Raw genomic sequence first — 6,000 nt, forward strand, 5'->3', positions numbered from 1 at the left:
ATAATAATAATAATAATAATAATAATAATAATAATAATAATAATAATAATAATAATAATAATAATAATAATAATAATAATAATAATAATAATAATAATAATAATGAAACAATTCAAGAATTTGTACTGTTATCCACGTTTAACATTTCGGCCTAAAATATCACGTAAAGCATGAAGTGGTGAGTACACTATTTTTTATCTATAATAAGTAGCCGTAGTAGAATTTTGATATGAGAGTGAATGAAAATATTAGTTCCTTCTAATGGTTGCTCTCCCTCTGTTCACACTTATAAGGTTAGTAGATTGAGTGGTAAATTATTTTATTTAGCTCGCCCTCTCTTTTGGATTAAATTTGCAATTAATTTTTCGTCCATGTTTATAGACTTGATCTTTAAACTATCGAGCCATGCTTTTCTCCGATGACAAGATAGGCACCGACTTTTAAATTTTTAATTGATGCTCTGGCTTTGATGTTTATAAGATAAATCACAACGTCTTATATTACAAGTTCCTTTTAACGATTCAAGAGATATGTGGTTCCCAAATGGGGTGTTTTTCCTAAGAGACGTGAAAGATCATGAAGAGGGAACAGGTTACTGAAACAAGATGAAGTGAGGTTATTTTTAAAGTCCAAAGGAGTCCATTTTTCTTTTCATTTCTTATTTTTCTTATTTATTCGTTGGTGGATTGGTTTGGCCCGTATCTTAAGCTATACAATTTATTTCAATTTATTTCCTATATTTCTTCTCTATATCGTGTATTATTTGTCCATATATTTCAATTATGGCCTTCATCTAAATATTTTTCCATCTGTCATTCCCTTCATAGCTAATAGCATGATCCCTCCATGTAGCATAATGTTTTCAATCATTCTTCCTCTTCTTGTTGAAATTATTCTTCATTGTATTCATTTCTTCTTCTACTATTTCTAATATCCTTTCATTTGACACCTTATCCAGCCATTTAAGTTTTTAATATCCTATTACAACACCACATTTCGAACACTTCCATTCTCTATTTTTTCCTCTTCTTCTAGAATCCATTCCTTACATCCATACAATGTCACGCTATGCACATATGCTTTAATCAGGCTTTTCTTCAGTTCTATGTCGATGCTTCCTTATTCTATGAGAGCTTCGTTTTCTAGTTATTTTTTTAAATTTCATTTTATTTTACCATGATTACCTAAACTTTATGTTGTACAAAATCCAAACTAAACATTGAGATTTTGTTTTCCCTTTTCTTTTCTTTTGATTAAAGAAAAGAAATCAGAAAAATATTAAAATAATAATGATTACAATCTAATCGTCTAAAATATTTGAGAATAATTTGAGTGCAAACTGAAATTAATGTCTTGTAGTTTATACTTAGGTATAAACTCTTTTTACTTGTATATGTTTTCAGATACAAAATATCGGCATTAAACTCGAAGTTACTTAAAGAAATAATGCTACAAAATTACACCCATTTGTGAATATTGTTATACGTATATTATTAGATCAGATACGTTTATTGTTATAATATTAGATCGCGTTAGATGGTCTTTCATTTATTTATTTTCATGGCATGAAAGTGTAATTTGGAAATTAATTCCAATGCAAAAATAGAATGTGTGGTGCTTGAGCTTCGGAGCACCCATATAGTCAGCGCCCATGGATGACAATACAATATCTTATCAATTTATACCCAGACTTTAGACGTTAATTATGCCATAAATTAATTTTAAGAATTCAGTAATGAATTGCGTTCTAGGAACATGATAACAGGTGATTCTTATGGAAATGGCCCTTAATTTCAACACAATACAACTACTTTATGCGTGCACAGGAATGTACACAGGGGGTGGGTCCTGGGTGATCGAGTTCCTAACACCAAATCTTTGCTAGGTAAAGATTCAGTGATGATCAAGGAATGAACCAAATGCCATTGGGCAAAATATCGATCACTCAGCTCCGATCTTCCGTTTCAGTACGCTAAATTCAGTCGTTCCTCAGAATGTGTAAATTATCTGGAGAATGATCGGCTACGACGGTAAATTGTAGACTCTGGTTCGATTCCTGACCCAGTCACATCTTTTCACTCCGCGAATTTCTTGTCATAATCAGATTAGTTTCAAGAATCATGACAGAGTTGAGGAACGGAACTCTTTATCTTTTGACTTCAAGTTTGGGTTTCAAACTAATTAACTAAAATATACATGAAGTACATAAAAGTACACGAAGCACATTTTTAAGAGAGACAGCCTAAAAGTTGGGGACGCTGTGGCTCAGTGGTAGAGCGTTCACCTCCTGTGCTTGGGGTCCCTGGTTCGATCCCAGCTCACGCCGTGTGGACTTTATGGTGGACAAACACCGTGCTCGTGGGTTTTCTCGGGGTTCTCCTGTTTCCTCCCACTTTCTTCATTCCACCATTTCACTCATCTCTCATCATCACCGTCTCCTTTAGCCTAACCGGCATAACCGTGGGACTTAACAGCTTAAAAGTTAAAAATAAGTTAAATGTTCTACAACATCATTATGAATTAGTGTAACTCAATTAAGTGAATGATTTCAACTTAGAGAAAAAATATAGATGATCCACACTTTTATGACCAATGAACAGAACTAGAAATTTTAGATGCAAAAAATATGGTATGAAATGAGAAAAAAAAGTGTCTAATTTTGGCCGAAAAATATCCTTTAAAAAAATACGAATTTACATATTACAAACATAACGGCACAAAATTTACTTACGTATTATAGTCCCTTTATTCTGCAAAGAAATCCCAGAATATAGTTGTTAGGATTGTCATATACTCACCAAGAAAACTTAAAATATTAATTTAAAAAAATAGATTGGATTTGTGTCATTACGTAAATACTTGTAAATGAAAAAAAAAACAACTTAAAATTCGATTTAAACTATTCGCTGAGGAAAACAATACGTTTAACGTAAAAATTGTTAACGTGTAACAGTTTCGCCCAGTATCCACTTGGCTTCATCAGAGACTGTCTGATGTTGATAGTGTCTGATGAAGCCAAGTGGATACTTGGCGAAACTGTTACACGTTAATAAATTTTTACATTAACGTATTATTTTCCTCAGCGAATAGTTAAAATCGGATTTAAGTCTACTAACAACAAAGCTTGTTCAATGGAAAATATTACATGAAAAAGCACGTTCAACATCATAACATATAAGTGGGGCGTATTTTGTTGTTTCACAGTAATACAGATACTTGATAGTTACAACCTACTCTACTGTATATCAGGTTTCTGACAAAGTTCTGCTCTAGCTTCTCTTTCCCTATTATACGCTTGTGCTGCATTCTCAAGACACTACAGCACCGTGCATCACAGGTTAAAAATAAATTTAAAAAAATAAAGTTGCAACTAAAACGGTATGAAATGTTATTTTCATGGTTGCTTTGAAACATGAGTTGTTTCTAGCAAATTTTAATATTCCTTAATATAAAGAAAAAAAACACGTTAGTCTGTGTGTAACGTTAATTCCTAATATTAAGTTGGCGCGAATGAGGTTCACTCGTCTAACATCACAAACTCAGTCACGACCAGCCAGCAAACAGGCTGGGGTACTCAATCAGTCAAGATGCGGTGTATACTTGTACAGGATCATATGAAAGAGCACCATAGAGAACACACAAGGTTAAAGAACACGTTGTATTGTTTGCGATGGAATAGGGCTTTGATAAAGGGGTGAATTCAATCCGGCAGCTTAAATCAGAAAGTTTCACTATAATTTTCATTTTTCTTTCTTCCCCGATTTCTCTCTCTCTCTCTCTCTCTCTCTCTCTCTCTCTCTCTCTCTCTCTCTCTCTCTCTCTGATTTTCATGTTCCCTTTGAGAGTGAAAGTTTAATTCTGTTGTTTGGGATTGAAATCAACTAAATTTACAAGGTTAATCTCCACCTCCGGAACTTAATACATATTTTTTCGATTTTTATTAAACGTGGTGTGCGTTAAAAACCATTCATGTTGAATTTCCTTTTATTTTTGGTAAAAGTTTCAATACAAATTTCACTTTTAAAAAAATCACTTTTTACGAAATATAGCATTTTTTTGGTGCTTAAGAATTATTTTTATAGTTTATGATTGAAGTATGTCAAGAGAAGGGTGACTCTTCCAACTCGAATTTAACAAGTACAAAATAAATGGAAATTTATAATTTTATGTTTCACGGGTAAAGATGTAAAGCAGGGATATGCGCTATCGACAACTTTGCTATTGATCGCTCTAGAGCTATAGAAAAAACTGACCGAAGAGGAGCAATATTCCACAAAAGCAGTCAAATCTTCGCCTATGCGGACGACATAGCAATAATCACACGAACCAAGCAAAACATGACAGAAATATACCAAGAGCTAGAAAGAACTTCAGAAGAAATACTTCTGTAGGCCTCAAATGAATGAAAAAAGACAAAATACATGGTAGTATGAAATGAGGAGAGTAAACGAAGGACGGAAGACGTAGAAATAGGGAACAAAACATTTGAAATTGTGAACACCTTCAAATATCTAGGAAGCATAATTGATAATGAAAACAGCAGTGAAAAATGAATACAAGAGCAAATGCAGGAAGGAAATAAGGCATACTTCGCAAAAGCCCGACTACTAAGAAGCAAGCTGATATCAAGGCTAACTAAACTGAAAACATAGAAAACACTTATAAGACCAGTAGCCACCTACGGATGTGAAACATGGGTATTGTCAAAGTAAGGAGAAAATGCATTAAAAACATTCGAGAGGAAAATGTTGTGGCGGTTATACGGACCAGTAAGGAATAAAGGAGAATGAAGAACGTGCTACATGCTACATAAAAGCACAACGGCTAAGGTGGAGAGGACACATAAAAAGAATGGAAGGGCAAGCCATGCCAAAAAGGATTCTCCAAGAAAAGTTATACGCAAAGAGGAAAAGAAGAAGATCAAAGGAAAGGTGGAGTGACGATCTGAGAAAAATCAAGATAAAAGTATGGAAAGGGAAGATGTACAATCGGAGAGAATGGAGACTGATTGTGGAAGAGGCCAAGGCCCACGAAGAGCTGTAATGCCGGCTGGTAGATAGGTAGGTATATCTTATGATTATGTCCCTTAGGCTGAAGGAGATGTATATGATTAATGAAAGGGAATGAAAATGGAATAATTAGTACAATGAGAATGTCAGAAGAAACAAGTCAATCCCGAGAAAACCCACGGATACTATGTTGTCCCCCGTAAACTCGGGTAAGCCGGGATCGAACCAGGAACCCCTCATAACAAAAGGTAAGCGTTCTACCACACAGCCACCGTGCTTCCACCTCACCCCATTGATCATTTTAAAAATTCTGAATTTGATGAAAATACGTTACGTGTTCTCTTAAAAGTTCAATAATATTTTTTTTGCTTGCATTTGAAATTGGTTGAAATTGGCTTCTTAATACTACTCTCTTATAGAAGATATAATGTGGTGGGGAAAGACCTTTACCGTCATGGTTCGAAATCCATGTTACAAGAAGGTACTGCCCTTCATAACCTCGGTGCTGCATAAAGAGGCAAAACAAAAACTTAAACTAACTCCAAATGTTTTACGACAATTTAAATGATTTTTCAGATTTTCATGAAACAAAGTGTGTTTTATTTGGTGTTCGAGAAGTATTGTTTGGGATAGAAGTCTAAACTGCACATGTTTTATGATCATTTTAATGATTTTTCAGATTTTCATGAAACGAAGTGTGTTTTATTTTGTGTTCAAGAATTATTGTTTGGGATAGAAGTCAAAGAAGGCTAGAGCAGTGAATTCAGCTCCCTTTCCATCAACTTAGAAAACATCCTTGCTCGCACAATAACCAACAGTTTTAGTGCCTAGAAGATTACGTTTGTTTAAGTTAATTGTGAATATAAGCAAAATGCAGCTAAACGCGTTTTTGATTAAAAAACAAAAAAGAATGTTGTCCAGTTTAGTCTGTGGGATTTCCCCGTCGACAACTGCTATTATTTTCTCTTTTTTTCTTTTTTTAATTATTACT

Source organism: Thermobia domestica, chromosome 16 (assembly GCF_964235325.1).
Source record: "Thermobia domestica chromosome 16, izTheDome1.hap1.1, whole genome shotgun sequence".
NCBI classification, from domain to species: Eukaryota; Metazoa; Arthropoda; class Insecta; order Zygentoma; family Lepismatidae; genus Thermobia; species Thermobia domestica.